General features: G+C 51.1%; 1 protein-coding gene across 6 annotated transcripts in view; it reads left to right on the top strand.

The window, feature by feature from the left end:
* Window positions 1–20,722, top strand: part of SNX19 (sorting nexin 19) — a 136,279-nt gene that overhangs the window by 97,398 nt on the left and 18,159 nt on the right. For 4 of the 6 annotated variants that reach the window (XR_005932964.1, XR_003924607.1, XR_003924605.1 and 1 more), the window contains 2 exons: window positions 13,848–14,007; window positions 19,369–19,459. The gene's annotated coding sequence lies outside the window, so the exon portion shown is untranslated. The remainder of the gene's footprint in view (window positions 1–13,847; window positions 14,008–19,368; window positions 19,460–20,722) is intronic. The other 2 variants (XR_005932963.1, XR_005932965.1) reach the window with 2 other exon arrangements.

The raw sequence follows: 20,722 nt of genomic DNA on the forward strand, positions 1-20,722 counted from the left end.
CGTGAAGAGTGACATTTCAGAGTACCCATTTTTTTATCTGCTTGTTATTTTTTTCCTCTTCACAACAATGGGGTTAGGAAGACCAGAAAATGGGTCTCCTTTTGCAGGGGGGAAAAAAGCCAGTCAGAAATTTGTATGAAGTCTTTTTTGCTATAATTGACCTAACCTTGTGCCTGATGCTATTACCAAGTGTTTAAAGGGGAGCTGGGCTTACTGAGCACTTTTTCCAGGAGCAGGGAATCTCCTTTGTGTTGTGTGTGTATATACATATGTACATATGCATGTGTATGGATATATATGTAGTTTTTACAGCACTGAGTGCAGCACAGGATGTCAAACCCCATGTCATTTGTTTCCCCTCCTAATGATGTAGCTCTGGAATCCTGATTGCTTGAGCTATTCCAAAAATGTAGCTGATGTCTGTGCTATGGATGGATGGAAAGCTTCTCCTGTCAAGGGCCTTTCCAGCTCCTCGGTAGCAGCTGTAACATTACAGTAGCCATTAGCAGCTCATATCAAAGAGGGGGGCCCGGTAACACTGGGACCATCGAAGCAAAGACCCAATCCCCATTACCTGCAAGCATCCATGTGAAATAATTCTTGCAAAAGAGGAGGACGAGGTGGTCGGTGGTGTTCCCTAAATCCACGCCAGTCCATGCACAAAGCCTTGCAGTGATATGTGAGAATCATTCCTGGGACGCGTTTCCAAATTGCTTAAGAAACTAAACCCTAAATCCCATTAGGATTAAAGGCTTTTTGGCACTTGGGAAAACATTACCCTTTGGGAGCCAAAAAGAGCCTCGGTTTTAGGTTGCATCCTTGAGCCTTAGCAAAGGATTCCCTTCATAATCATCCCGGCCAAACCCTGTCTGCTCTGTGCCGCGAAGGGCGTTGCAGTGCTCAGTCTGCCTGTTTGATTTGTCTGTATCTAAAGCTGTATCTCCGCAGCAATGAGATCCATTACGTGGGAATTAGCCTCCCAAGAGGAGTTCTGGTGCCAGAAAACAAAATGTTTTTGGCTTTTCCGTGTTCGTTTTTTTTCAACAAAGGCCTGAAAAACTTGAAGGAAGGAGTGGGGAAAGAAAGTTAATCAAACTTTGCCATGGGAAGAAGACATAATTTCCTGAGCAGGCTGGAGACGTTGGATGGATCCAAACCTGTGGTTAGTCTTTCCCAGTTTTCCAAGGTGTTCAGGACCAGGATATAGTCAGGTCGCTGACTATATATGGGACACTTGGTGAAAAATCAGATTACTGCAGCTGCCCCGAGGCTGGTACTCGGGCTTTGGTTTGGGACAGCGGGTGCAGCTCACGCTTCTTGGGGAGCCCCGCTGGACATCGTCCCCTCTGATGTCACCTCGGTGGAAGGACCGGGAGATGCGCCTACCCCAAAAAACCACCTGGGATACGCTGAGACGTGACCAGCAGTCTGGGGAGCCTCTTTTCCCAGCGCCACCAAGCTCGGATGGTAACAAGGAGGCTGCTTTTATCTCTGCTGGTATTAGCGCCGCTATAAACTTCATAACACTGGAGTTCCCATAAAAATTCAAGAGGTGGGACTCCCATGAAACGGACACTTCCCAGTGTCAGTGCCGCATATGGAAATAGTGCAGAGGCTGCGTGGTTTTTTTTGTAGCCGCCACAACTGCAATTTGAGGAGAGAAAGAGAGGTATTCCAAGTATTTTGTCTTTAAAAGGAAATACTGAATAACTTATGGATAAGACATTAACCCAGGCCTAGACCACTCGTGGTCGTTAAAGAGCCCTCGGCACTATTTGCGAGAGAGGAGGCGGGGGGGTGTTAGTCTTGGACTCCTGCCTGAATTCCAGTTTAAGGAAATGCATCCCAACTACCTAAAATTCCACCTGCATTTTAACTCGGTACCGGGTCTGTATTCCCAACCATCGATCAATAGGTCTGAATTAGTACCTCTGCCCTTCATCAGGGCTACCGGTGAGAAAATAGCTACTGCTTTAGCGATACGGCTAATTCAGCTGAGAATCTGGCATTCATCCCCTTTGGGGGAAGCAAACCCCTTGCTTTTGGGGTAGGGTTTACGGTTTGGATCTCAAGCTTTTATCTTTAAAGGGAAAAGGCTTGTTCAGAGGTGGAACAGGTCTTGTGGTAGAAACCCAGGATGCTTAGTTATCAAAAATACAGAGCGGAGGGGGGAAAAGTCTAGCAGGACTGGGGGCGATCCAGCATCCCCACTCCAGTCATGTCCCGGGCTGCTTTCTAGCATAGAAGATGCTCTGCCCCTGGATCAGGCCTCACCTTCGTCTCTGCTAGTTAGAGACTGGCTTCACAGCCAGTGTTTCAATACAGTGTTTAATTACCCATCCAGAGAGGTTGTTATCAATAACATCTGCAATGCCAGCTCATCATCTTAATAGGATAAATATTCATCCCCTCCCACAGCATGGTCCTGCCTCGTGAAGCTGCTGCTGCATTCCAGCCCAAAGGTGGCCGCGCTGTATCCATAGAAAAAAGCGATCCCTGTAAAACAAGTTAAAAACAATCCTGGATGAAAGGTGGTGATATTTGAAGACAGTTATTTTATCTTTCTTTGGCTTTAAAGATAACACGCTACCAGCATGTCAAAGGGCATCGTTTTTCTTCTCTGGGAGTTATTTATGATCTTAATCCTGCTCCACCCTACACATTATAGTTTGTAAGGCTTTTCGGTGAAACTGTTATTGCTTTAAAAAGCAGATCAAATCACATCTTCCCACCCTTTTTTTTTTTTTTTTTTTTTTTTTTTTTTCACTTCATCTTCTCTGTACCCCAGCACTGGCACGTTTTAATGGCAGAAATGAGCTTACCTTCACAGCCATTTCCACAAATATGGCTCAGGTTCCTGAGCGTGCAGGGAATTGCAAATTTGAGAGACACTTTGTATTTGGATATAAATACTTTTCACACTTTGGCAAAGCATATTTTGCCTTGTCTTTATGAGTAATGATGTGTCATCCTCCGCTATCCCAGTTTTGCATTTCAAAGTCACCCCCGAAGGAAGTTTCCCGGATGTCTCAGCAGCGGGTGGTAACGCTGCTGTCCCAGTTTTGCAAATGACAATCTCCATGTGAGATGAGGTTATTTAATAACAGGTAGTGCAGTTGTGGAGCAGGTGGGGATCTGGTTATACCCCTGGCACAGGGGGCGGTGGGTTTTAACCATTAAACCATTTGTCTGATGGGGCAAATGTCAGAAGAGGAACTTTATTGAAAAAGATGGTGGTGGGACTGGAAGCAAGGAGTGATTTCTTGGCTCCGCTGAGACCTGTGGCAAAGCCTGTGCTGCTTTTGAGAAAGCCGGAATTTCACTTTAAGCTTTTCACAGCATCCCAGGCACAGGACTTGGTGTCTGAGCCAAAGGAACGGCTCCCCAGGAGCCTCCAGCTTGACTCGTGCTCAGCTGTAGTAGGATAGCAAAGGGGGTTTTATCTTTACTGCTCAATCAAGACGGCAGCCCCTGAATCTATGTCCCTGGCCAGTCCAACCTGCTTCTCGCTTGTGGTAGGAAGAAGGTGTTTCCCATCCTCCTCTTACCCCTGCAGAGAGATATCTCCTGGGTACAAACTCATGAGCTATTTTGCAGCTGGGGCATCACCAGGTAGCGGGCACTGCCTGCCCAGGCTTTCCCAAAATACCACTGTCGCTGCATTACACTGAAGTGCTGTATGGCTGGGCAGAAAAAAAGTAGTGCTTCATGAACACAGCCCTGGTTGGGTAGGCTTAGGGAAGGATGCTGTGTATGTCTGGAGGGAAGCCAGTTGTATCCACGACACACAAGCGGCCCTCTTCACCCAGCTATTTTCCTTGTTTTGGAGCCCTCCTGTTATTTGTGATAAGTTGTTCATGTTTTAATCAATCAGGCACATCCTGCAGGATTCCTGCCTGTTGAGGGGACCAATGAAGCGATTGACTCCAGATGGGAAACGTCTGACTAAGGAGCGCTCCAATAGCCACAGTTCACAACAAAGCTCGCAGGGAAGCAGAGACTGGTGCCGAGGTGGAGTGGGGGGAATTGGTCTTTTCATCGTGTCCTTTTGCAGCCAAGACATCACAGGGAGTTCATGAGACCCAGTGCGTTAATTGCTTGCAGGTCAGGCAGGTCCTTAGGGTATGGGGTTAGAGAGGAAAAAATGCTGATAATGCAGATGAAACTTCCAGTATCGGGATACGTTTGGCACAGAGCTAAGGGGGAGTAATCTGCAACAGTGCAGATGCTGCTCCGAAGAAGGGTTGCACAGGCAGATGGGGCTGGTGGTGATGGCCGCAGCAGCCCGCGGGAGATCTATATGCACATCCCTGTGTTCCTGTGTTATTGCAGGACAGCCTCATCCCCGCTGGCCGTGCTGCCCTTCCAAGGGCACCGTGGGCTGCAAAGGGTGATGGTGCGCAGAGCAGGAGGGGGACCCAGAGCAGGATTTAAAGATGGTGTGAGATGCCATATGGCATAGATACTCCGCTTTGAACTCCTAGCGTACTTGACGCCTGCTTATTTTTCATGTACGCACAAGCCCCGGGGCGCAGGAACTTTTCAAAGATCAAGCGTGGCACAGATGGGGCACCGATGGATGGTGTCTCAGCAATAGCCCAGCTGAGCAGAGTCCGTCTGGTCCAGCCTAGACTGAAACCGTGTTTACTTCTTAAACTGGAGTTCACAAATGAACCCGAGCTCCTGGAAGACGGTGGGATAAGCTGGTTTGTGTGTGCAAGAGAGAAAAGGCCTTTGGGCAAGGTGTGTGTTTTGGTGAGTCTGCGTGTCCTGAGCATCCTCCCGTGGGATGAGAGAACAGGTACATTGGCGGGGCGGGACGTTGCCCACGAGAGGACGGTTATTTATGTTCATGTGGGAGCTGGAGGTGGCACATTTAGGAGCAGATTGGGGTGTGAGTGTGTCTGGTACAAGCTGACATCGCTTTAAGACTAGAATAGGTTTACATTTTCCACCTTCCAGGCAATCACCGAGGAAAGAGATTGTCTCATTTTTTCATGTACATATATCTCGTCTCCGAGTTGCCGAGGCAACACTGTATATGTTTGCGGGCTGGAAGGATCTGGGGATGGAAAATGAAGCCAGGGAGTGGACTGGGAAGTCCAGCAGGAATTTTCCTCTGGTCTTTTGCGGCCGATTGGTTAGCACTAATTTAAGCTGGTCTCCTGGGATTAGTCATCAAATCTGAGATTTCCATTTTTATTATTTTAAATCAACCGCAGTTGCTCTTGGGAGGCCGTTTTTCATGTTAGAAATTAACCTCGCAGAGATTTAGCCGGTGGGGGCTGTAGGATGGGAGCCAGCAGGCAGGGTAATACCATAGAAACATAAACAAGGTACAACATCTTGCTCTACCGGCTGGTGGAAAGCTGAGCCCCCGGGGAGCAGCGGCTCCGCGGCGGTGCAGCCCGCTGCTTCGAGCTTGCTTGACAGGAGGCACCGGGATACCTAGATTTTCTCCGTGGCCATTCAGTGCATGATCGTGGCTTTTGTGTTGTTCCAGGGCTTGGTTTTTTAGGATGCCCCAGGCACAGGGAGAAGCCGCTGCAAGGATGCACCTGGACGAACACTGCCCATAGCTTCTCTGTGCCGAGGAAGCTCCTGGTTGCAGTCGATTGGCCGGAGAGTCCTGTGTTACTGGTGAAGGTTTTTATAAGTTTCTTCTCCTCCCAGGTCTGCGGTCATTGTTTCCCACAAGCACCAGCTCCTACGGGATCTTACCGCCTCTGTGCTGTGGCCTCAAGTTTGCTCTTAGCGGTGTGCGAGCATGTGAGGATAGACAGACGCTGCCCCAAAGTTGCAGCATCGCTCGGGCAGGGGAAGGGGGTGAGCGCTGGAGGAGGTGGAAGCAATTTTGTAGATGCCTTAAAGACCTGAAGAAGGGCGGTAATGAGTATCTATAAGTTGAGGCGCACTGCACCGCTCAGGAAGTCCACGGGAGATTGCTGTCTGCTCTGGAGAGGTTTTGGGGGATAGCATCTTTTAAGTTCTTACTGATTTTAAGGTTTGTTTATTATTAAGGTGTCTTGTAGCCTGTGTTGACCTGGTAGTAACAGGGCTGGAGCCCACGCGTGCCATAACCACTCAGACACCTCCCACCCATCCTTCCCACTGCCGTTTCCCCAAACCCATCCAGCACCTTGCCCCTCCGCGGGCTGCCTGCATGATGAAAAAGCCCCTTCAGCTCTCCAAAGTGTTTTGGGCATTTCCTCAAGCAGAAATGACCTTCTCTCTACCTCTTCCCACTCCTCCCTGTAAAAGGCAATTTGTGCTGAAACCTCAAAACATTTGGCAAAAGGTTGGTATTTCTGCCAGGCGGCTTCCCTCAGTTTTTCTGATCTCAAGCAAATAAATAAGGCAAGAACTTCACAAGGACAGGGAAAAGTGGTGGAGGTGATGTTGCTGTTCCTGTTGGAAAGCTGGCATTCCCCACCTCTGCTAAATGAGGTTCAGAGAGGCCATCTGGTATGTGTATTTCTAATCTCATCATTTTATTTCACTGGATCAGGATGGTTTTTTTCATTCTTTCTTTTTGTCAGTCACTTGGGAGCAGACTTATAAATAGATGAACTGTCCCACGTGCCAGGAATCGGTGTTCAAAAATCCTCCCTGCAAGTAATATAAGATTTGATAAGAAGTGTGTGGAAGGAGTTGTTGATGCTGAAGTCACCCTGGGGTATTTCTCCAACCTCCCCCTGTCCCCTCTCCAGTCTCTGAGCCCTTCCCTGCAGGTGGCACTCGGCTTTGGGGCAGTTGCCTAGGGACATAGAGGGGTGACATCCATCCATACCTAGGGAGAGCAGGCTTAGCTGGGCGCGGATGTGTCTTGGCGCAGCATATGGAGGGTGGTTACAGCCGGAGCGTTTTCAGCTGTTGGGAAAAAGGCTGTAAAATACGATTCCCACCATAAGCAGCCCTTTGGGTTTGGAGTACATCAAATCGGGTATTTTGCCTCTGGCAGAAACCAAAACCTGATGCGCCAGAGGATGGTAAAGCCCTCGACTAATCCCTTTAATTGTTTAATACCACAGCCAGCAAGGAAATGTTTTCTGATCCCGTTAATCTTTGCTGTGAAAGAAGAGCTTTTGTAACTGTATCTGTAGCTAGCAAAACCCCCTGTTATTCCCATAGTCTAAATACGCAGCCTTTCTCTAGCCATCGCCCTGCGCAGAGCCTGCAACCCCACCTTCAGCAGGTTAACGGGAGAGAAGGAAAGATGCTGGCTGCAGCCTTTAAACCCCCCAAAAAAAAAAAAAAAAAAAAAAAAAAAAGAGGTGAAGCATGAGGCCAGCCGATGTCCAGCTTGGCAAGAGATGGGAGCAGGATGGCAGTGGGCACGCGGAGGGGCGAAGCGAAGGGGCTGCACCCCATTCAGGGGATGCTACAGGGAGCTGCCTGGCTCCCTGCCAGGGTTTTTAGCCTCTCCAGTTTCCTAAGCACCACACTTCATACAAAGGGGGAGAGAGGAAAAGCTCAGAGGGAGGGAGAGAGGGTGTTTCTGGTATTGAGCAGTGGTGCAGTGCTATTTCTCTCGGCAGCTGACAGTGTAAATGCATTTCCTGGCAGGCAGCTCGCTCTGTATTAAAATTCTTGATGAAGATTATTAAAGTGTGTTTATGAAAAGCCTGCGAGTGCTTCTTGGACTCCGATCTGCCTTTTCAAAATGAGATGTTTGGGTGCGGGCTGAGCACTCGTGGGTTATTAAAACCAGCCTGTCCAAACCCACCCGCTCCATTGGCAAAGTGCGATATCTGTAGCAACCTGGACGGTCCCAGCCTCCTCCAGCTGGGGACCGGCGTGGGGTGACTGCGGCCGGTGCAACCCCTAGCCATTCCCCAAAACCTTGCTTGTTTGAGTGCGTTGCACGATTTAAGGACATGCTCATGTCCCGCTGACCCGGGCTAGGGGCTGGAGCGAGGTGCAGAGGGATGATTAGGAGCCGCGGTGCTGTGTTGAAGCCCTGCTCTCAGCCCCAGTGGGTGCTACGGGGAGGACGTGGGGGATGGCTGCAGCAACCAGCCCCCAGTTTGTGCTGGCAAAGCTTTTGGGGAGACATTTCTGTGCTGGAGACGGACCCGTCGAATGCCACACGCAGACAAATGTCCCACTGGCGCTGCCACCAAGAGGTCCCTGTCACCCAGAGCCAGGTAACCACCCGCATGTGCTTCTGGCCCAGCTACTGCACACACACGTGCACAAATACACACCCAGCTACATGCACACCTCACACATGCTTGCACAGCTCTGCAGCATGCGCCTCCTGCCACACACACTCCATGCACGCCTCGGGCAGCAGCCTTGGCCTGGGGCCTGGTTCCCTTTTCTATATGCTCTTCCTTTTCCAGCCTGAGGTAGGATTTTTAATGTGGGAGACCAGGTTGTATATCTAAATATATGTCCTTAAAAAAAAAAGTTTCCAAGAACAATGGTGGAAGCAGCCCAAAAATGTGCTAAGAAGGACGAATGCATTAGGATTGGAGTCCAAGCAAAATATCAGAAGGGTGAATCAGAAAGAAGGAAAGGAAGGGGGGGTGGGGGGGGGAGAAATGTATGGAGTTTTTAAAAAGCTATTTTTTCCTTTCAATGTTAATGGCAGCTTTTCAATTTGAGATTTGAGTGTTGGAGAAATGTGTCAACTGCTCCTGCCCCGAGCCGTACTTGGGGGGGGATGCAAAAGCCTTGTTGCAGTGACACATTCAAGCTGGTTTCAGTCCAGCCCCATTTAGAATCATAGAATAGTTTGGGTTGGAAAGGACCTTTAAAGGTCATCTAGTCCAACCCCTGCTGCAATGAGCAGGGACATCTTCAACTACATCAGGTTGTTCAGCCCTGTCCAACCTGACCTTGAATGTTCCCAGGCATGGGATATCTACCACCTCTCTGGGCAACCTGTGCCAGTGCTTTGCCACCCTCATCATCAAAAATTTCTTTCTTGTATCTAGTCTAAATCTACCCTCTTTTAGTTTAAAACCATTACCCCTTGTCCTATCGCAACAGGCCCTGCCAAAAAGTTTGTCCCCATCTTTCTTATAAGCCCCCTTTAAGTACTGAAAGGCAGCAATAAGGTCTCCCCAGAGCCTTCTCTTCTCCAGGCTGAATAACCCCAACTCTCTCAGCCTTTCTTCATAGGAGAGGTGTTCCATCCCTCTGATCGTTTTTGTGGCCCTCCTCTGGACCAGCTCCAACAGGTCCATGTCTTTCCTGTGCTGAGGGCTCCGGAGCTGGACATGGTACTCTGGTGGCGGGGGGGCTCATAGGAGCTGAGTAGAGAAGCAGAATCCCCTCCCTCGACCTGCTGGCCATGCTTCTTTCGATGTAGCCCAGGATACGGTTGGCCGCCTGGGCTGCGAGTGCACGTTACCAGCTCACACCCAGCTTTTCATCCACCAGTACCCCGAAGTCCTTCTCAGCAGGGCTGCTCTCAATCCCTTCATCCCCGAGCCTGTATTGATACCGGGGGGTGCCCTGACCCAGGTGTAGGACCTTGCACTTGGCCTCGTTGAACCTCATGAGGTTCACACAGGCCCGCTTCTCGAGCTTGTCCAGGTCCCTCTGGATGGTGTCGTGTCCCTCAGGCGCGTCAGCCGCACCACTGAGCTTGGTGTCGTCTGCAGGCTTGCTGAGGGGGTGCACTTGATCCCACTGTTTTATGTCTTTGGTGAAGATATTAAACAGTACTGGTCCCAATATGGACCCCTGAGGGACACCACTTGTCACCAGTCTCCATCCAGATGTTGAGCTGTTGACCACTACCCTCTGGATGCGACCATCCAACCAATTCCTCATCCACCGAACAGTCCACCCATCAAATCCGTATCTCTCCAATTTAGAGAGAAGGATGTTGTGGGGGACTGTAGCAAAGGCCTTACAGAAGTCCAGATAGATGACAGCTGTAGCTCTTCCTTTGTCCACTGATGTAGTCACTCCATCATAGAAGGCCAATCGGTCGGTCAGGTAGGACTTGCCCTTGGTGAAGCCATGCTGGCTGTCTTGAATCACCTCCATGTGCTTCTAGGAGCATCTGTTCCATGATCTTCCCAGGCACAGAGGTGAGGCTGACAGGTCAGTAGTTCCCAGGGTCCTCCTTTCTACCCTTTTTAAAAATGTGTGCAATGTTTCCCTTTTTCCAATCACGGGGGACTTCACCTGACCGCCATCATTTTTCAAATAACATTGAGAGTGGTTTGGCAACTACGTCAGCCAATTCCCTCAGGACTCTGCAATGCATCTCATCAGGTCCCATAGACATATACATTCAGGTCCCTCAGGTGGTCATGAACCTGATCGTCTCTTATAGTGGGAGCAACTTTGCTCCCCTAGTCCCCGCCTGGAGGTCCACCCACTCAAGAGATGTGGGAAGAGAGATTGCCGGTGAAGACTGAGGCAAAAAAGTTGAGTGCCTCAGCCATCTCCTCATCTGGTGTTACCAGTTTGCCAGTCTTGTTTATTGGGAGGGTACGCTTTCTTTGACCTTCCTTTTCTGGCTGACATACCTGTAAAAACCCTTCTTATTATTCTTTGCATCCCTTGCCAAGTGCAGCTGCAGCTTCTCCTTGGCCTTCCTGCCCCCATCCCTACACAACCGGGCAGTGTCCCTAAACTCTTCCCAGAATACCTGTCCCTGCTTCCACTGCCTCTGCATTTCCTTCTTGCCCTTTAGTTTGACCAGCAGGTCTTGACTCATCCGTGCTCATCTCTTGCCTTCCTTGCCTGATTTCTTACACCTGGGGCTCAGGAGCTCTTATGCTCTATGGAAAGCATCCTTAAAGAGCTGCCAGCTCTTTTCTGTTCCCTTGTCCCTGAGGGCAGTTTTCCTGGTGGTCCTATTAACTCACTCCTTGAAGAGATGGAATTTCGCTTTCCTAAAATTCAGGGTCCTGACTTTACTCTTCACCTGACCCGTATCCCTCAGGACTGCGAACTCCACCAGCGCACGATCAGTGCAGCCCAGGCTGCCTCCAGTCTCGATGTCACCGATTAGCTCACTTGCGTTGGTGACCAACAGGCCCAGTATCGCATCCCCTGTGGTAGGGCTGTCTATTACCTGGCTTAAGCAGTTATCCTCAATGCATTCCAGGAGTCTCCGGGATTGCCTACAGCTCACCGTGCTGCTTTCCCAGAGGATGTCAGGGTGGTTGAAGTCCCTCAGCAGGACGAGATGCGAGCGCGATGCCTCCTGTAGCAGAAGTAAGAAACCTTCATCAAAAGGCTCCCCTTGATCGGGTGGCCTGTAGTAAACACCAACCACGAGGTTCCCTTTGTTGCCTCAGTCTCTTATTCTTACCCATAAACTTTCAACCTGCTCGTGGCTATTCTTGAGACAGCCCTTCACTTTCTATCCATTTCTTGATGTAGAGGGCAATGCCTCCGCCCCTCCTTCCTCCCCTGTCCCTTCTGAACAGCCCGTAGCCATCGATAGCCGCACTCCAGTCATGGGATTCGTCCCACCAAGTTTCAGTAATGGCAACTAGGTCATAGCTTTCTAGCAGCATGGTGGCTTCCAACTCCTCCTGTTTGTTGCCCATGCTGGGTGTGTTGGTGAAAAGGCACTTCAGCTGGGCTGTCGGCTGTGTCGTCTTCTTAGAGGAACACCTAGCACGTCTCAGAGCAACGGGCTGAGGGCCCTCGCTAGCACCCCGTCCCTCTAACCTTGGCGTGTCAACCCATAGCTCGTCACGGGCAAGCCTGCTATTATCCCCTTCCCCCTTCAAGTCCAGTTTAAAGCTCTGTCGATGAGCCCCGCTAGCTTGTGAGCAAAGACCCTCTTCCCCCTTTGAGAAAGGTGAATCCCATCCGACGCCAGCAAGACTGTTGCCATGTAGGCCATCCCATTATTGAAAAACCCAAAATTGTGGTGGTAACAGCAGCCGCGGAGCTATGTATTAATAGACTGGGCCTGTCTGTTTCTTCCAGTGTCGCTGCCCGCAACTGGAAGGAGAGAGGGAAAAATAACCTGTGCTCCAGATTCCCTTACCGACCATCCCAAGGCCCTGAAGTCTCTTTTGATCGCCATTGCACAGATGTCTTTGCTATTATTGTTATTAATTGAGCTCACTGATTTATGTTCTGCCCTTTCTTACAGCTTCCCCATCTCTATGCATCATGATTACCTAGTGATGTTTGATTAGTGGGGCTAATGAGCCACCGCACCCGTGATTTAGACCCCGCGCCTCCGGTTTCAGCCCTCGCTTGCCAGTCCCTCTCCATTGCGACGCAGCATGCCTGTTAGAAATAAACCGTTGGGAGTGTTTTACGGTAGTTTCTTGAAGCAGGAAAAGCTGAGCTGCTTTGCAGATCTTCCCTCTCTAGGAAGATGGGAGATGCGCTAACGGGTGCCGCGTAGGAAAGGTGTTGGTTGAGCAGGTAGGTAGCCCAGCAGAAAGAAGTTTGTGGGTGATGCTGAAGTTGTAAGTAGCATTTTCTGGAGTAGGGACAGCCCTGTGTTCTCTGGAAATGCAATCTGTACCTAAAACCTACTGGTTTTAGGCCGATTTGTGGTAACTGGTGATAGTGTCCAGTGGTTGCTGTATTCTTGAGCATCCCTGTATGTGTCCTGGCAGATCTTTCTCCCGTAATTCAGTAGCATGCTTTAGGCAGGCTAAACCCAAGTTGTCTTCTGCCTTACCTTTCTGGCTCCCTCCTTTATTTGTTGTTTGATCTGTCCCTTCACTTCTCTTGCAGCTCAGACTCCCTTCCCATGTTATCATGGGAAATGAACCAGCCAAAAGAGGGCTGATTGCAGAGGGCAGATGAAGAGGCCAGAAAAAAAAGGGTGTGATAAAATCTTGGTTTTGATTGCATGAAACGGGAAGAAAAATCTGTTCTCCAGGCCAATCAGGATGGCGTGGTGGCTGCAGACAGAGGTGGGAGGAGAAAGGGGGAGATCAAGCCCGAATTCGTACTTACCCCTGGTGACTGCAACATCCGTCAGGGCTAAAGACAATCTGTGTCTCATTAATCATCTGATATAAACAGAGGGGGACTCACTGGAATAGAGCGGTGTCACTGGATGAATGGCCTGGAATTGGAAAATAAACATTTCAAACTCTGCCTCAGCGTTTATTTTTGCTAAATGCCTTCGCTGTGCCTGGACGTTTTGCTAGCAGCGGGGTACCGCTGCCCCAAATCCATCCCCAGGAGCGTGGCTGGAGTGTGAGCTTGCGATGCTGGGCGAGAAATGCACCAAATCAAAGTGCAAGGAAAATTTTGGAGCAGCCACAGTAGTAATCTGTCCTGGGTGCTTTCATGCTTTAGCTCCAAGCTAAAGGCTTTCTCCTGCCCCGGGGGGCTGTGGAGGGGTTTCTCTCTTGACAGCGCTTGGTTTTTTAGCAGGTGGGAAATGCAGCAGCGAGGCAGCATGGTTGGGCTTGCAGGCATGATGCCTTTCCTTACCTTAGTCCCACAAACCTGTGGTCAGTGGTGATCCAGGGAGGTGGCACCTGCAGATAAAACTGATGTGTCTCCATCAAACGCTCTTTATGTTCACGCCCTGCTGGATTTCCACGAACAGCAGTTGTGTGTTCTTCAAACCTCTTATGCTTGTTGAGTTTTTTTCCCCCCACTTCCCCTCTGCAAAAACCCACCAGGTGCAGTCTAGAATCCACGCTCACCCAAATATGCCTTTAATTCTGGTTTATTAAGATGGTTATTGTGTAGATGATTAGAAACATATTCTGGGAGATTTAATGGCCTCAGAACAGACACGTAGCCATTACAGAGCTGTTAATCCTTTATAAATATGTTTTCAATCATGCCAGTATTTAACATACGATAACTGTCCTATTAAACGTAATGTATAGCTGGCAGCCTTGTTATAAAGAATTGCAAGCTATTTTTTGTTTCTACAGGCTCGTTAACTTCTGCTGCTCAGGAGATATTAGCAAAACCACAGGTGGACATCTCAGCTCAGATATCCAACTCTTCCACGTCCCACGAGGATCCTGGCTGGTGCTTGCACTTGCTGTACGAGGATCTTCGCCAGGAGGGGGTTTGCTGAGACCCTAGCAGGTGAGCAGCTCTTGCTCCGGCCGTGGACCTGCTACCTGCTTATTTTTAGCATTGCTCAGTGCATCTTGTTCCACCTTTGCCATGCTGTCTGTTCCGGTTGTAAGAACAGCAAGACAACATATATAAAGCTGTGTTAGTGCTTACAACTTCAGTAGCTGGGCGAGCTCTGCTAAAATAAACCCTTTATATCTCTGCGTGCAGCGTGGCAGCAAAAGCAGTATTTCCAGCTGCTGACCGGGAGCTTTGCAGAATTGCACAAAATGTATGCATGCATGCATACTAGCGCATAGGCAGCATAGCATACCCCTCTCCCGTGTATCTGCTCTGACATCAGGAATAGTAAATTCCATTAGCAATGACATTTTGGGCCTTATGTTTCTGGTGGCGAGAAGAAAACAAGCACCCCCCAGCTACGCTCAGTTGGAAAATAAATGACATAACCTGGGCTGGCTTTTCATGTGCCTTCTGACTTGACATGCCATCCAGCTTGGTTCCCATCCAACTGACCAGCCATTCCTGAGGATGGGCTGGTTACAGGAAAAGACAGGTTGAGAAGGGGAAAAATTTCCACTAAATTAAATTATTTTAGCTGGAAAAATAAACTCTCATCGCAGCTTGAAGCAAATGTCTGCCTGGTGCCTCCCCTGCTTAGCATGAGATGCTGCCATGCAGCAGGAGGACTCGCTCCTATCCAAACCGCTCCATGCCGAGCCAAGGAAAGGCAGATGTCTGTGATACTCCCCTCACTCCCCCGACATCCCCTCGGCACTGTCCCCCAACGTGTCACTCGTGCGATGTGTTCCTCGGTGCTGAATAACCAAAGCCTCGTGGGGAAGGGGCAGCAGCTCTTTGCCTTTTGGAGTGCCAGCACCCTGGCACGAAGCCATTGCTCCGGTACTGCTGGGTATGGGCCAAGGGCTCGGGCAGCCCTGTCTGACCCCCTTTTGTGGCTCCTTTGTCTCTGGGTCTCCAAACTAACGCTTTTTGTCCCCAACACCATGCTGCCCTGCTGCCCCCGGCCCACTTGGCCAAGGGGGAGCCGTCGGGGCAGGACAAGGGGCTATTCTTTGTGGAGAACAGTGGGGGATCTCATAACGGGGCAGCTGGCCCTCGGCCATCGCCCACCACCGTTCTCCACACCTAGGTCACGTCTGGGCACTGGCATTTATTGGGACCGGTCTGCGTCGGGCACCGCGAGTGAATCGCGCCGAGAGGGAGGATGGGGGGACGGGGTCAGTGCTCGGGGATCGCAGGCAGCAGCCGGGGAGATGGCCCCTGTGTTTGCAGAGGGGTCCTGGGCTCAGCTCTTGAGCACAACCGGTGTCAGCTATGGGGTTTTTAACATCTTTTCCTAAAACCGGTTCATTTGGACGTCGCTATGAGGGGGACAGGGCGTGGGTGCTCTAGGCTGGTGGCTTGTTGCTGAGAGTGCAAATGAAACATCCTCCTGGAGCCTTCTCCAGCAGCACTGCAAGCCCAGAAGCAGCCAGGGCAGCGAGGGTTAAGGGACAGAGTTATTTCCAGTTCCCTTTGCTGTGTCCCCCTCACACCCCGCCATGCCTCAGTGGTGGCTGGGAGCCCCGCAGCCCCATGTGCTGGTGCTTGGAGCGGGCGCTGTTTGTTTTGGAAGGAAGCAGGCTTTGTCTGCAGAGCCGCCGGCCAGTTTTCCGCAGCCCACCTTATAAACTTTCCCAGCCTCGGCACTCCTCGCACCCAGCAGCTACCTGGGCTGCCGGCACGGCCAAATATTTTCATCGCCAGGTGCTATTTCCGTGCCTGACCTCCCTGCAGTGGCAGATGTCAGTGTGTGGGTGGGATGCTTGCAGGGCTGGAGGGACCTGCCACCCCCGTCCCGTCTCCCCGTGATCCCATCCAACGCAGATGTTTGCTGTTTCCACTGCAGCCCTGGCTCTCCCTTCCTGTGAGATATTTCCCCGCGTCGCTTCGTGTGTCTTCTGCAAGGTGACGGGCTCTGTCTGAAATGCTCCACAGTCGTCACGGCGTGGAGTGCGGTGGGTACCAGGAGCCTGGGGAGGGTGCAGGTGGTTGCAGGAGCGAGCGAGGATGCCCAAGAATTGCTCTGGGCAATGCTGAAAGAAAAGCGGAGGGGGGGGAAATCAGGGCTTTGACTAAGCCCAGTCAAGGACGGTGGTTCTCTCCATCCGTGCAGACCTTTTCCTCCATGAAATGCTATTTTTGCTTTTAAAAAATGAAAACGTGCATTTTGCATGGCTAAAATCCCAGAAGGAGCAAGGTCTGGGGGAAAGGGGGAGCTGAGTGAAGCAGGGCTGTGCTGGTAGCGCTGGGCCGGAGGGGGGTTAATGGCCCCCCAGTCACCTGGGGCTATCAAAGACTGCCTTTGGGCTAGTGCTGGGCTCTGTTGTGGGGGAGAGGGTGAGATCCCACCTGTGGGAGGACCTGGGTCAGGGCTAGGAGGCAACGTGCAGGAAGGGCCGAGAGCAGCTGACGGGCAGTCTTAGCAAACCTCTGCAGTTTTTTTAGGTTTTTTTTTTCCTCTTTCCTGTTAGAAAAAGCTCATCTGGGGAGTTTTTCCTGCCAGCCTTCCTCTGAGCTCCAGGAAGGCCAAGCAGAAACTTCCCCGAGGGTGGCCAACTTTCCATAGCTGCTTTCCAGGGGATTTCTCCCCCACTTCTCCAAAACTCTTCTCCCTGCCCGAGCAGCTGTGGAGCAGGGACGGTGCAGGGCCAGGTCACCCCACGGACCTCTCTCAGCCCTCAGAGCAGCAATAAAGCTGTCGGCAGAGGCAGCGGCGCGGTCCGGGCGGCCGCGTGCTGGAGATGCACTTAGGGGAGGCTGAGCCGCCGGCTCGACCCGGCTTCCCTTCGATCGCCGTGTGTCTTGCCCTCCATCACCGCCGCCGGCATGTGCCAGGAGACAAAGCTGGCGCTTCTTTCGCTGCGAGCCGTCAGCCAAGACGTCTGGTGAGAAGGAAGAGCCTGTCTGCGAGCGCCAAGGGGAAGCCCTCCGCCGACCCTCTCCGCTCAGTCTAGCTTCTCGCCGGTATTCGCGCAGCCAGGAGCGAGCAGCCTGAGGCTCCGTCTGGATTTCCGCGGCCATCTGGAAGGGAACCGGAGGGGATCGGCAGCCCTGATGCGACGCACGTGCCGGAGACGAGTTCGCCCCTTCCCAAAGCGTAGCCTCGTCCTTGCTTTGTGCGTGGGGAAACTGAGGCAGGAGAGTCCCCAGAGTTGGTGGTCCCGGAGTGGTTCTGTCTCCCCTGAGGACTGCCCACCAGCAGAAAGTAGAGGGGTTTAAAGAAATAAGGAATTTCCATCCTGTCAGAAATTCAAAAATTTCCGACTGTCGGGATCTTCTTTAAATTTAGAAGTTTGGAATTTCACCTAAAAAGAAATATTTGCAAGAAGAAATATTTCCTTTTGTCTTTACAAGTAAGACCGAATACGAGAGAGGAATAAGGGCACAGTACAAGGCACTAAACCTCCTGAAATCCAATGCTTTCATAATCCTGAATAGGTGTTTTCATCAAATTGAAACATGCCTGCAAAATGCTGTCTGGCAAAACTCTATTCAGCTGGAAAAACACTGTCTAGCTCTCTTTCCCTTCAAGTTATCTCTCTAGACCTCATACAAAGTCTTACTTATTCACTCCCTTTTCAGCTGGTCTCCCCTTCTCCATCTCTAGGTGCCCACAAATCATGATTTGCCTCTTTAGCATCAGGAACTCGCTGAAAAAACATTGAAGGACTTTTTTTTAATTTCACTTTTGTTGCTCCTGTTCCTTCTGCGGTTCGATTCACTCTTGGATGTCTCTGAGCTCGGTGAGTCTGGGAGCCAAATACATGTTTTCTTCTTTGGCACTTAAGATGCTAATGAAATTATTCGGCCCCAGCATGTGAAATCAAGCAACCATTAGATATCTTTGAGTTTATCAGCACTGTGATAGGGTTGTCTAGGCGTTATAGGACAGCAGCGAGAAGCTGGTGTTACCCCAAAACGATGTAGTGTGTGAGCTTGGGGTGTCTTATGGCTGTCTCCTCTTAGTCTTTCAGGCTCTGGAGGCACTCGGGGTGCGAGCAGGCTGAGTTTTGTGACCAATCCTATCTGTCTATGCCCCTCGCTTTGGGAAGGGTATAGGGGGGTGTCTGTAAAAGCAGCTCTTGGGGTGCAGCCCTGAGACGATGAGCACGTGCGGTCTGTAACGCTCTCGACACAAGGCATTCCCGGGAAGCGTGTAAAGGGATGGAGACAGTCGTGTGCAGGGAAGTGGCTCTCCGCCTCCTGTCCTGGGACACGGGGGCGGTCATTTGGGACCTTTCTGCTTCAGTCCCTGTCTCCCGTGCTATTTCTGTTCATCCTGGTACCCAGGGAAAGCAGGGGTCAGGAGAAGCTGTGTCCCTTTCCAGTGTTACCAGAGGGCTTGCTGCGAGGTATTTCTGAACTTAACTGGGTTCATTGGAAGCTCCAGTCTGACTTTCTCACGGGAAGAGCGGACTCAGCGCCTCCAAATAGGCCCAGGCCTCCAAATTACCCCCTGCCTGCGTGTATTTGTGCATGTGCAGTCTCCCTGACATCTCTTCCCCCGTGGCAAATGCTGGCCCTGGCCGAGCCCCTGCTGTCCATCCCCGTGGCCTCGGGTACCGCAGTGATGGGGTGTGAGCGCTCCAAGGTGAGTTGTTATTATTAGGAGGGGGGTCCAGCAGCGCGCTGGAGGCTGTGTGATTTCACATTTCCCTTTCAAGGCTGAGGATGCTTGTTCAATCAGCGGTCCAGTGAACCCAACAGCCCCCAAGGCCAGCTGACAGCTCAATTGGAAATAGATATGGTCCCCATCCCACCCTCGTGTTGTTGTTGGCAGGCGGGCTTGGAGGCCTCCAGGTTGGGTCTGTTAAGAGCACAAGCGAAGGAAAATTGTTCTCATCTGAATAAACACGATCAGCTGTTGCCAGCAGCTCCAGTGCCCCAGTGGAGGATTCACGTGGCCGGCCATTTTCGCCAGTCTGGGTAACTGGTTTGACTGGCAGGTCAAAAGGACTTGTCTCTCTCCCTTTAATGGATGTTTTCAGGGGATGTTGCATTGCTCATCCTCCCTCCAGCTCCCATGCAGGTGATGGATTTGGGTTGGTGCAGGCACCCTTGAGCATTGCCCTTCTCCAGGGACCACCGCTCGCCTCTGGTACAGGGAAGGTTTCTGCAGGCGTCGTTGCACTTGCCCAAATGATGGGAGAACAGGAGCTCAAAGCGGGAGGAGGCGACGTGTCAGGGCTCATGGTCCTGGAGTGAAAATGCTGCAACCAGCACAGGCTTTGCCTTTTAGATGTATTTGCACCAGTCTGCTCTGTTGGCTTCACATCAGATTAATCAGTGTCTATCTCTGTGCAGGCTCACATGTTGGCTGCCGACCCTCCCGGAGGTGAGCTGCTGATGGACAGTATGTTGCAAAGCCAGCTACACGCTGCTGAGCTTACATCAGGTAATAACCTCTGGCTTATACCTCCCTCCAAACACTGTCCTTTTGGCCCTTCTCTATGTGTCACCGAAAACCAGCTTACCTTCTTCCCATGGGACCTGTTCCGTATAGCCTCAGGTGGGGGATGCAATACGGCATGGGTCACCTTTATGGAGTTGCATTGCAAAACCATCCGCTAAAATAGCTCGAGCCGCTCACAGCAGATAAACCTGCGGCTTCCCCCACCACAGTGCTCTGCAGGGAGGACGCGGGTTTTCCCAGGGCTGCAGAGCGTGACCATGCTGCGAGCTGGGCGATCCTGGCAGATGTGCTAACTCCGCGTCGCCCAGCCAACCTAAACAGGACCAAGTGACCCAGTAACATATATTATATTATATCTCCTGTTTGCAAACGCAGGCCCTGGGGCTGCTGCCTGCTGGGTGTCTGCTGGAGAGGAATTTCTCTGCCCTGAGCAGGGGTTGGCTCTGGGCCCCAGGGGATCCGCCCGGTTGTTTGGGGAGGAAAATATCTTCTCTCTGTCTCGGCCAGATAACAGAGCAGAGACTTTTGCTTCTTCGTGTGCGATGCGAACATCACTAGTGTGAGATGGGATTGTCTCCATCAGTACTGGCTGTGCTCAGCCACGCTCGGGTTTGTTGCGTGGTGGCTGTTTTAATGAGAAACCTTCTGTAGAAAACCCCGCCTGGCTGCGACTCAAACCAGCCCTTACACCCTGCTTAAGAGAGTCTCGTATAGCTTCGATCTGTTCCTAATTGCCATAAAGCAAGCCAAACCCCACCTGCTTCCTACCACCCACGGGCAGTCCACCAGGCCCACTTCTCCTGGTGAACAGCGCAGGTTTAAACTCACCTCTTATTGCTACCGTCTCCTGTAAGACGTTTCCAAAGCATCTGACCAAAAAACCTTCAAAACCCTCCCCAAAGTGGGAGCCTTGAGTGCTCAGGGCATGAAGGACGTCTGTCATTTTCCAACATCTTCTTCACCTTTCTGGATACCTCCTGGCACCAAGGGATGGAGGGGGCCAAGCAAGGCCACAAAGCTACTTAAATTGTGAGTAATTTTTCCTCCTTTAAACCGCAGCGCCCCGCGCAGCGCGCGTACCCCATCAGTGCAAGGAAATGGCATCTGCGTTCCTCTTTTACTGCTCACTCGCTATTTGGTGATTAAGAAAACGGGGGAGCTGGGGGCACTCATTCTTGACCTTGGGGAAAGCAGGAGGCTTATAAAAACTCTAAGTGCTGCAGGAATTACGAGGCAATTAAAAAA

This window comes from Aquila chrysaetos, chromosome 8, assembly GCF_900496995.4.
Source record: "Aquila chrysaetos chrysaetos chromosome 8, bAquChr1.4, whole genome shotgun sequence".
NCBI classification, from domain to species: Eukaryota; Metazoa; Chordata; class Aves; order Accipitriformes; family Accipitridae; genus Aquila; species Aquila chrysaetos.